We start from the raw sequence: 12,734 nt of genomic DNA on the forward strand, positions 1-12,734 counted from the left end.
GATCAGAGACAGAGACAGAGCTGCTGTGGAAGCACAAAACGATTTGATTGGCTGAGCTATTAAACTGGCCACGCCCACTGAAGTTGAGCTCATCCAATGACATTATTTGTTGGTCATTGTGCTGCAGTGGAAGAACATTGTTCATGTGCTGTCTGTCTGGCTTTAATAACTCCAAAGACATGTTGCTGCACCTCTTTTTGCTTCTATCTCACATTATAGGTGAGTTTAAGAACAGGGATTAAAGTTTAGTTGAAGCTGCTGCATTAAGCAGATATACAGACTGCATTTCACTACTTTTCTTCTTTCTTTTTCCAGGACTAACAGCTGGAGACTCAATCACTCCTCAACAAACTGAAGTCACTGAAACAGAAGGAAAATCTGTCAAACTCACATGTGACTATCAGACAAGTTATACACATCCAAAACTTCACTGGTACAGACATCATTCTGACCTTCAGGCTCCTCAGTTTATACTCTGGAAAGGAGGGAAACAGCAGACAGCTCAATATATTCCTGATAAACGATATGACTCAGAAACATCTTCTACATCAACTAATCTGACCATAACAGCCCTAACCCTGGCAGACACAGCTCTCTACTACTGTGCTCTAGAAACACAGTGATACAAAGTGTAGAAGAGGCTGTACAAAAACCTGAACACAGATATCTGACTACTCTTCAAAGAGGAGGGAAGTGGTATTCAAAGCACAGCTTCATATCAGATGGATTCTGCTAATTCCTGTTTTCTCAGAGTCACTGTGGTTACAGCTGCTAATGAAACACTGTGGGAGGATTCACATGAGCAGCAAATCCACATCAACCACAAACCAACTGTAGGAACGTTCAGACACAATAAAAACTGTCAAACATCAAAAGCTGCTCATTTACACTATTTTATATTTAGTGGATGAGGACATGCAAAAATGCAGCAGAAGCAAAATAAACAGAGTAACAGAGGTTTATCTCTTTAAGTTAAAATCTCTCACATGAAGCTAAAAGTCCAACCAGGAAGACCATCTCATGCTTATTCCATTTATTCTCTTTGAACTCATCACATCAGATGATGATGCTCTCCTTCAGGTGTGATGAAAACATCAATGTTCTGCTCTCATTTTTCAAAGTCTTCCCATCTCTGCTGTTCTTAGTTTTCATTTCAGTGTCAGATTGATGCCCTCCTCCACCCCCCACATTTCATCAGGACCAGAGTCTTTGGGTCCTTCCACTGAGTTCTTCAGCAGCCCTGCTCCACCACCACATGATTCCAGGCTCCCACTGATCTAAACACTGAGGACCGCTCACACATTTCTGCAGCAGCAGGGAGAGTTTCCAGTCAGCAGAGTTCATGAGTTCACATATTTTCTTTCACAGGGAACTGCAGCAACATTTCAACATCACATCCTCTTTAGATTTTATAATCTTACAGAGATTATAAAAGACAAAAGTATGACTTTGGACGCAGGATTACACAATAGAAAACTTTAAATCTGATGAACCAGCAACGACAGACTCGACATAGCTGCTGTAAACCAAGAAGAAAACACATGGAGGAAACCTGACAGCATTACTGTTTATGTGTGAAACCAACAAGGCAAAACAAGCACAGAGTAAATATCAAATATATATCAGGAAGTGGGGACAAGGAAAGTACTAGAAATTAAGAGGATTAGATAGACGGGGAAGCATCAGAAACATGAGGAAATACTAAAGAGAAGAAAAACAGAGGAGGAATTGTGAATGTGACAACCTGAGAGATTTGAACTAAAGACATGCTGGAACAGTGGGGATGTGATTTTCTCACTTTATTGTTTTGTACAAGAATATTTAAGGAAATCACACAGCTCAGTCAGACAGCATGTGGTCAATATAATGTCACTGGTCCATGGTCAGTGAACCTGATGGAGGAAATTAGGGATGACCTGGAACCTGTGATCAGAACCAGGTCCTGCATTTTTAGCTTCTGAGCTTGATACAAGCAGCAGAAATTAACAGTTGGTCTTCTTTCTTTTAAATCTTTTGACAAACAAACATTTGTGTTAGTTGAAATTTGGCAGCTCAAACTGGTGCTGCTTGAAAGCTAACTCTTGGTCTGGTTTATGTCCTGAGTCTAACACACTGATCATGAGGAAGTTTTGGATTTTTAATGAAGGGTTTTCCCCTGACGCTGCTTCTTCAGGAAATCATCTAATCTATTATCTGTCCTAATGCAACATTTACCTGCAGGCCAGGTTTGACACAGCATTGCTGAGCGGCCTCATTCTTCTGCTGTGAGTCAGAAAGAAAATGATCAATTAGTTCAAACTTTGACTCTGGCAGTCCCATGAAGACAGTGAAGCAGGACACAAACAGCCTGAAACTGTGGCCTACTCCAGTATTTCAGGGTTCCTTCCAACTAATGTTAGATACACTGTAAAAAGCACAAAACCTCCATCCAACAACCAAACACAAGCCCAGGTTTGGTGCAAAAGTGCAAACAGCCAGAACCCGTTCCGGGAAACAACTCTCTTGTCCACCAAGAAAAATCCCAACATAAAGGCATCAAGCTGGGGGAAACAGATGTATCCACCCTTGGGTTATTGCCAGGGCCTCAAACTTTGGCTGCCACCTAACCCACAATGCTCTGGTTGTCTGTGGTCCATCCACTCACAGAGTGCCTGGCTGCAAAGCACTCTCTGTGGAGCTCCTCCCCTGGGCCTGGTCCAGCTTAGAGCCTCAGAAACCCCATCCCACGTACCCAGACATGGTCCACTGGTCAATGCAGCATGGATGTCTTCTGATTCATTCTTAGTCTTACCCCTCACTCAGGACCAGTGTGCATATAGGGACCCTACCACGGGCAAATTACCATTGAAAACAGAGCTCCTGGTATCATTTGGCACCATATCCCTCCACCATGACAAGGTGGAGATTCATGGAGGAACATTACATCAAGTAGTTCCTGAATTATCTCTAAACATGTCCATGAGTTAATCAGTGAAGAAGCAAACATATCACCTGTGTAAAGGAAAGTGAGCCTCATTCCTGTGTTTATTCTGGCATATTGTGAAACCAGTTTGGTGAGTTTCTTTTCAGGAAACTGGAAACCTCCCAAACAGCCAAAGCAAAACCAGTTTGGTCCAAAGAATTCAGCCTTCACGTTATCTTCAAGAAAAACAATTCTAACTAGATTCCAGCTTAGTATAAAAGAGGACCCAGTCATTCACTCAGTCAGTCAGTCAGCAGGTGTTTCCAGTTCAGGTAAAGTTGAGTCCTTCTTTTCTGAGCAGTCTGAGCTCTTTAATCAGAGGACAACCAGGACTCAGCATCCCTGCTGTAAGTCTCTGATTCTTCATTTCTCATTTGTCTTAGCAGCAGCAGTAGATGTTGTTTCTGTTTTACTTTGAAGGAGGTTTTTCTTTCATCTGTCACATCAGAGATGGAGAATGTTGCAAAGAAAGAAGAAGTTTGCAGTACTGTGGTAAAGCTGAGAGGGGTAAACTTGGACTGGTGAAGAGTAGCTGTGCTGTTTGCATACATTTAATCAGAGATTGTTTAACTGTAAGGTGCTGTTTGAGTTAATTCACTAAATTCTAGGTTTTTAGGTTTTTCATAGTGGCTAGAAGCTGGAAATATGTAACATCTGAATTCGGTTGGTTAAATCCACAAAGAGCAGCTTCAGCTGATCACAACCTGGATACAAAGAAAAACTGAGTGGAGCTTCCAATACAGTGCCTCATTTAAAAGTCCCCCACGCTGCCCCACTGCACCTGGGCTTAGAGTTTCCCCACCTGCCAAATCTCACTTTAATGCCTGAGTAAGATCCCGTGTATCTACATTCAATAGTCTTCAGGTTTATTAGGCTCAAGTCTTATTATCAATTATTCAGTATCAGCAATACATTTTCTCATTGATATTATTTTAAAAATCAGTCCTGAATAATCCACAAGAAGCAGAGATGACGTGATGTGACACGTTCTGTTCCTCCAGCTCAAAATGTCCTCTGATTTCTTTCTAGGTCAAAGATGGAGACGTGGACAGACAGTCAGGGTAAAAAAGTATGTTACTCTATAATTCATATTAGATATGTTGATTGTTTGATCTTAGCCTCTTGTAGTAACTTTCAAACCAATAATAATAATAATTACTGCAAATGACTGCATTTAAAAAAATCAGCTTGTGTTAAAATGATCTGAAGAGTTTCCATTTTGTCTCTCAGATTTACCCAGTGACTCAACAATCGCAGTCAAATCGCATCGCCCTGCTGATCAATATTGAAACGTTTAATACAAGTTTATACAAATGTAGAGCTGCGAAAGATGAGAAAGTCATGCAAAATCTACTTCAAACTCTTGGATATGAGGTAGTGAGATGTGGGGACATTACTGCAAAGGTAACTTTTAAAAGCAGAAAATATTTCTTCACTTGCACCCAGTTTTACAAACTGGTTAAATGATCCAGTGATTGATTTGTTCTCACAGATGATCGATAAACCTCTGAAAAAAATTTCTGAACACCCAAAACTGGCCCTCACAGACAGTGTGTTTGTGACTTTGGTGTGTTATGGAGGCACGGGAACTGAGGAGTTTGAAATTGACCAAATCTTTCAGCACTTAAACACAAAGAACTGTCCTGCACTGAAGGACAAACCAAAGATCATCATTATTCACGCCTGCAGAGGAGGTGATTCTCATCTGTCCTCACACACCCAACAAACAGCATGAATGAATTTTGAATGAATTTACTGTTAATATTTGTTCATTTAAAAAGGTAAAGGATCAACACGTTTCAGTAAGTCTGTGTGTTTGTTTCAGTGGGGGAGGAATTGGCGGATTTACTTGATAGAAAACAATTTGTGCCCACAGACGACATCGAATCTCTGTCAGTGAACTCTGTCAAAGGTCCTCGGGCACAGAATGAAAAGGATTTCATCATTTTTCATTCCAGCACCACTTGTAAGTGCACCACCTTCCAATAAGTAACATTTATAACGATCAAACACCGCCTAACTACAGATATGATCTGGTTCTGTTTGCTTGCAGACACAGGTTCATACAAACATGAAACATACGGTTCTGCCTTTATCCAACATATCTTTGAGGCTGTGAGGAAGCACTGCCTTAGAGATGACATTGAGGAAATATTCAGAATGGTAAGTTTGGCAAGTGGAATATATGGAATACACAAATACATACTACTCTATCTATCTCTCTCTCTATCTCTCTATCTCTCTATCTCTCTCTATATCTCTCTATCTATCTATCTATCTAATATTAAAAATGCACTCGTAAAGGCCTGAACTGAGCCCACACTCAGAAACACAGGGTCTTGTGTTGCCGACAGTAAAATCGACCTCTGTGTGTGGAATCATGTTAAGTGCAGTCTAACCAACAGGTCATGCAAAGCTTTGAAGAATTCCCATCTGAACAGATGCCAACCAAAGAGAGAGACACTCTGACAAAGCGCTTCTACCTGTTTCAAAGTTAGTGTTACAGATTTTTGATGTGACTTTAAAATATTGTGTTGTTTTGGGATGACAGGACACATGAGACTGCATGAAATGTTCAGTATGGTTTATTCACATCGATGAGCGACTGATGGAACTAAAAAGTAATGATGATGATGATGATGATCAAAACAGAAAAGTATCCCACAACATTAATTTCCCAGTGGACAGCTCTGTGTGGCATCAGTCCATATGAGAGACCTCGATGATCCCACAGGGCTTCAATAATGAGGTCCAGGCTCTGACAAAGCCGGTGCATGGCTCACAGTGTTTTATTGTGTTTGTGTTTTCTATCCAGCTATGCTTTTACTGCATTGTCAGTGTGTTTGGGGCTCTGCTGAAAAATGAAACCATTGACAACCGGAAGCTTTCCTGATGGTACTTTAAGGTGGCTGAAAAATCTGATGGAACTTTTCTGAGTTCACAGTTCACCTGATCGACACACCAGCTGTCAACAACTGTACCATCTATACTCCAGTTATGTTGAGTCTTCCCAGGCACCTCAACCCCTACTCACATCTTGCGTCCGGTGATCTCAATGGGTCACATGATAGAGTGAGGCGAGGTTTCACCATAGTTTCATCCAAAACCTCTGCTGATAATGACCCACACCTTTTTTCATAACTTGGATCTTGTGATGAGGCATGTGATCAATAGTGTGCTAATGATCCTCTTAAGTGGACAACTCCCACTAGAGTTTAAATACCGAAGGAGAAACCTCTTCAAAAAACTTAATGAGGTCCAGTCGCCGTCTTCCAAAGCTGCTTAGATTGAATAAACGGTAAATGGACTGGTTCTTATTTAACTCTTTTCTACTTGATCTGAGCACGCAAAGTGCTTTATGCAACTTGCCTCATTCACCTATTCTATGTAAGAGCTTTATATCTAACATGCACACATATTTATATTCTGATGGATGCATTGAATCCATCAGTCTTCTTCAGTAGTTTATGTAGATAATTACTAAAAGTGACCATGACAAGCAGAGGACGAATGTCAGCACATCAAAGTCTCTTGGTGGCTTTACTGCTTTCACTCAACTGATATATGAGGGAAAAAACACTTTAAGTTCCTACTTTTCTTCTATTTCATTAAAAAAAAAACATGTAGGTGGTGTGAAAATTTTAATATTTGATTTTAAAAGAGCAATTCTGATTCAAGATGCACCTGAAGAAGTGAAGCAGTGGTCTGCAGGAAAGGAGTCTCTAAACAGGTATGAACAGATCCCTGCCACCTTCACTCAGCCTGTTTGTTTGTTTTATGCAGATGGAAGAGTTACATGAAGTCTTCCCTCTATAACAGTATGAGTGATGCGATGTCCATGTTAGCATGTTGGCAATGACTGTGCTGGTTTGACCCCTCCTCTCCCTGCAGGGTGGAGCCTGATGGTGTCCGACGGGTGAGCTTGGGTCTGAAGAAGTGTAAGTTTGATTTTATGATGATTCTTGGAAACAAAACAGCACAAATCCAACCATCTTTAAACTATTGTGTCGCTCATTTATATCTCTGATATCAGGAGTCACCATCAAAGAGCCGATCAATGAATAGATGATCGATCAATAACTGCAGCTGGATTTATTTGTTCTCTCCATCAGATTCCTATCAACTCACAATCGACCCAAACACAGTATACAAATGGATCCACCTGTCTGACAACAACAGAAAGGTAATGCGTTTGAATGCACAGCAGCCATATCCTGATCATCCAGAGAGATTTGACCGCCCTCAGCTGCTGTGCACAGATGGGCTGACTGGTCAGTGTTACTGGGAGGTTGAGTGGAGTGGATATGTTTCTATAGCAGTGAGCTACAAAGGAATCAAAAGGAGAGGACGCAGTGATGACTGTTTGTTTGGACTGAACAATCAGTCCTGGAGTCTGGACTGCTCTTACTCTTACTCTGTCTTGCATAATAACACAGAAACCTTCATCCCCAAAGACATTATCTCTAACAGAGTAGCAGTGTATGTGGACCATCCTGTTGGCACTCTGTCCTTCTACTGTATCTTCTTGGACTCTCTGATCCACCTCCACACCTTCAACACCACATTCACTGAACCTCTGTATCCTGGATTTGGAGTCTGGTCTCATAATTCTTCAGTGAGAATAATGAAGCCAGTCCATGTACACTGCTGTCCACCAACAGAGTAGCAGTGTATGTGGACCATCCTGCTGGCACAGCTTTTCCTCTGACACTCCGATCCATCTCTGATGCAAACAACCTCTGTATCCTGGATTTGAAGCTTGGTTTCATAATTCTTCAGTGAGTCTGTGCTTAGTTCAGTATAAAACCTCTCCTCTGAAAAGCACTGTTAAATAGACCTTTCAGTCTGCATCTTGCACTCTGCACTCAAAAACACTTTCAGATTCATGGATTCAATGATTTAATGTTTCAAACTCCTCTAAATGATTCCTTCTTAATTTCAATCCGTTGAAGATTGAAGCTTCCAGCAACCATAGAGTGTGAGCCAGGGTACAACCTGGACAGGTCACAAATCTGATACAGGGCTAACATTGACTTTATTCCACTAACTGCATGTCTTTGGACTGTGAGAGGAAGCTGGAGCACCCAGAGAGAATCCAAATAAACAAAGTGAGAACATACAAACTCCACACATGAAGGTGAAGTTGAACTCAGGACCTTGTTGCTGTGAGGTAACGGTGCTAAGCTCTGCAGCAAAGCTCTTCTGACATTGGTCTGAGAAAATATTCTGATCACTGCTGATCAGAAAGAGAAATTCCTGCTTGAACAATGTTCTTTGTGCGATAAAGACCAAATATATATATATATATATATATATATATATATATATATATATATATTCAATTTTCTATACTGATGTGCTTTGTGTGAAGTGTATTTCTTCTGGTTGGAGTATTTTAAAATCACTGATACAAAAACCAAGTTTTTCCTCACCTGGAGCCTTTCAATGAGAGCTTTAGATGAGAAATTCATCATGATGTTTAAATTGAATTCAATTGAATTCAATTTTATTTACACAGCACCAAATCACAACAACAGTCGCCTCAAGGTGCTTTATATTGTAAGGTAGACCCTACAATAATACATACAGTGAGAAACTCAACAATCATATGAAGTCCAGATACATAATAGTCATTTACACGATCAGACCCATGAGTGGTTTTAATCTTAGGAAGTTTATACAACAACTTGTAGCACCAACTTTAGTTAAATGAGACTGCACAACATGAAATGCAGACTACAGAATTTCAGTTCACTTTAATAATACTGAATGAGAGGAACAGCAGCTACATGTCGTCTACATAAACCTGGAACAGTGTTTCTTGATAGGCTGCTGACACTGCCCAGGTTGCTTGGGATCACGAAACTCTCAGGGTTTGCCTGCTCTCATTGTACCTGAGGTAGTCTGGGTAAACTTAGGCACAAGACTCACTGGCTTAATCTGGTGTCCTTGGAGCGCCCAGGCAAGGAGGCAGGACTGAGCCACGGGGAGAACCGGTGACAAGAACACTCTTCCTCTTGGAAGAGGGAGCATGGCTCCTCATCCTCCTACCACAACCACACCAATGATGAAGCTGGTTTATTCATGGAACTGTCTGGAATGCCGAATAACAGGAGCTCTTACAAGCTGGGCACCAGCGTCAAAGCTTGAATGCTGGGTGGCTCACAGTCCGTTGGCCCTGGGGCAGCGGTGATGGTGTTGACCTGGGTGACTGGTGCAATAAGACTGCTGATTAAGAAGGCAGCAACAGACAAACTCCAGAAAATGCATCTCCAGTCAACCAGGGAACACATGATGGTAGGTCAACATAGACTGACACAGACACTGAGGAATAAACAGCACTATTTAAACACACGAGGGTTAGAGGTATGAGGAGAAACAAGAGTGTAACAAGGTGATGATCATCAAAAGCAATGAGACAGAAGGTAAAACTAGACAAGCAACTGTCAGGACGTCAGAACCTTAAACTAGGGGAGTTGACAAAAGATGATAAGATTGGAAAGGGAACAAATTAAACTCTGAACCAGGTGAATAAAATTACTGCAAATACTTTGTGTTACAAATGTTTTTCAGAGTCACCTATTTTAATGCAGCCCTTCACACTGACAGTGTAATTTCGCAGGATTAACTAATGTTTTTTGGATCAAGTTTGAAATTTCATATTTTTCAAATTTCATGATTTTTGCTTGTAGATTAACAGATTGGACCATTCAGACCACTGCAGTACGCAACAATCAACTCTACTTTCTCCTGAGATGAAGCCAAAATGTTCGTTTCTTTCTTTCCGTGTTTAGAAGCATCTGGACCTGCTCATCATCACTCATGTCCACTTCTTGCACTTACAGTGCATTTTTGAGGAACACCTTTACTGTGTATATATCAAGGTTATTATAGTTAACTAATATAATCTACATGTGAAAAGTATTTTGGTTAACTAAAACAAAAATAAAAATTAGACCTGAAATGATTTTGTAAACTTGGAAAAAAGAAAAGAAAGACTTACGGTGGAAATCCCCGTAGTTTAAATATTTGTGAATTTGATCAAATGTGTTCAAAACGTGCTTTATGAGGCTTTATATGACGTTTGCCCTTCAGGCGATAATAATTAATAAAGACTAAAACTAAAACAGACAATGACAGTTAAAAATAAATATTTTTAAAAGTTGAAAACTAAACTGAAATGATTAAACTCAATCTAAAAACTTATTAAACCTACATTGAATTAAAAGCCAAATGTGATGGTCTCTCAGTCCTCTCCGGCTGACTTCTCGGTTTGTTTGCTGTCTGTCTCTCTACTTTAGTTTTCTCTCTCTCCTCTGTCTGTGTTCCTTTGTTGTTGTTTGTGTTCCTGAGTGGGCCTCATCTCAGGTTGCTGCCTCTGACCTTACCCACCTGTCTCTGATGATCTCAAATGCAGAATTGAGCTGGCTGTCATTCTTCACTGGACTGTTGAATTAGAGTTAGTGAAGCCCTGGCTCCTTCTGCTCTGTGTTTGTGCTGCGGCTGATGCTTCAAGATACTTGCTGTGTGTTTCTTCTGTGTAGATTCCTGGTTTCTATCTTCCCAGGTGTGTGGTAAGACAAACCCTGAGTTGAGAGAGTGTTGTGTGGACTCCCTTTCTCCCTGGAGTCCCTGGAGCACTATACCCCTCCAATGAACTTTCCAGATCATATATTTTAGTCCAACCTGCCTACCAACACAAATACAAAAAGTCAAGATGAAAAAAAACAAACTAACTAGAAAGTACAAAAGTACAGGCAATCTGGCATATACATTACACAACAAGTTTGCAACACACTCAGCATGTAAAGGCCTTAAGACTGGTGTTTTATATTGTAAGGTAGAGCCTACAATAATCAGACCCAAGATCATGACATGTACAGCCGATATTTTACACAATCTGTCCTCTGTGTTGGAAAGGCTGTCAACTGTGTGTGGGAGCCCCCTTGTGGCGAGAGAGCACAGTTGCACTATTGAGCACATGTTCCAGGGATCAGAGTTTGAGTTAACGTATAGCAAGAGCCACCTGGCAGACTGACTCAGCAGGGGATGTCCACACACGGTGTGAGTCGTGCGCATCGCTAAAGAACTGTGAGTAGACGTGGAGCCCTGCCTGGAAAGGACAGCTTTAGGTTTTTATGCCATTTAGGCATTTAGTGGATGTAGAAGTGCAGTGTGTATTGACCTGTTTACTATGTGGCTGGTTCATGCTGCTAATGTTAGCTGTTATGCTACATACTTGTTAGCTGTAAGCTAAAACGATTGGGTGTTTTGTGATATAGTATTGTTGGGTGTATTGGCAATTAATGTCATGGACTGTAAGGTTTTCTGAGTAGTGTATGAAACTTGTGCATGGAGATGTTCATACAGGAATTTCCATTTGTAGTTCTGGTTAGACTGGAAGAAAGTTAATGACGCCTATACAGTCCTGGGTTAAACCCAAATTAATGCTCAGAGTCAGAACAGAATTAGAAAAAATGGCTTCTAAGTACACAGGGGATTATCTCTCTTCAGGCACTCACTGTCTGACTGCTACAATTATCACAGCTGAACACAAAAACAGGTTCAGATATGCTTTTTTCCCTGCTGTCAAATAATTGTGTAGTTATCAGTGAATTCACTGTCACTGGATGATTCCAGTGAATCTTCTCCTCCCCAAACTTTACAGTCTGAACGGGAAACTTGTGCAGACACTGATGCAGTGAAGCCAGCTGTAAAAGTCACTGTCTGGATTTGTCTAACTTGTAACTGCACCTCTTTAGTTTCTTTTAACACCAGCAGATGTTTCGCTGTTTATAAAGACTCTAAACAGGTTTCTCTCTGGCTCCACCCACTGATGCTGAACTCAGCCAATGAGATGGTTTCTTCCTGCAGAACTACAGCCTGATGTTGAGGAGAAGGCTGTGCAGCAGAGAGGCTGATTAGTTTTTTCATTCTGCTGAACTTTGTTCATCTGCTGTGTGACTTCAACACCTGAAACATGTTCCTTTACCTGTTTGTACTTTTCTCTCACTGCATAGGTGAGTGTTAGAACACAGAAAAGTCTCATTGTGACAAGATTTGATCAGAAAATTACAACCAAAGAGGAGACACAGAGATTCAGGGAGGAGCTGAGCTGCAACTGAAGAACAGACGAGAGAGAGAAACCTCCACATTCAACAGAGTTCAACACACAGAAGATTCAGTCCAACATGTTGCTGTTGGACTGTTATGAAAATTCTCTGTTAATCATCATGATTCTAACAGGTACATGACAATCTGCATGTGAAAAAACTTCATCCTAATATTTTAATTATTATTTATGATTTCTTTGTATAAAACACAATATTTACAGATTTCTGTTCCTTTAGGTGTCAGCTGTCAACAACTCACTGCAAGCAAAACTGAAGAGTCCAGTTTGGAAGGCAGCACAGTTACTCTGTCCTACAGATACTCCAGACAAGCAACTGGAAGTGATGAGTTCTACTGGTATCGACAATATCCTGGAAAACCACCAGAGTTCCTGATCTTTAACTTGGGAACACAAAACACAACAAATTCCAAACTTTCTGTCAGAATGGTCGATGACAGAAATGGTCTGAACCTTCAGATCTCCTCTGCTGCAGTGACAGACTCTGCTGTGTACTACTGTGCTGTGAGGCCCACAGTGACAGGAAACACCAAAACTCTGTACAAAAACCTTTGGAGCAAAGACAACAGAATACTCCACAACATCCACTAGAGGGAGCCACACACTGTTACACTGCTCTGGGAGTGTAGACTCCTTGAGAGA

This window comes from Pelmatolapia mariae, linkage group LG18 (genome assembly GCF_036321145.2).
Source record: "Pelmatolapia mariae isolate MD_Pm_ZW linkage group LG18, Pm_UMD_F_2, whole genome shotgun sequence".
NCBI lineage: Eukaryota > Metazoa > Chordata > Actinopteri > Cichliformes > Cichlidae > Pelmatolapia > Pelmatolapia mariae.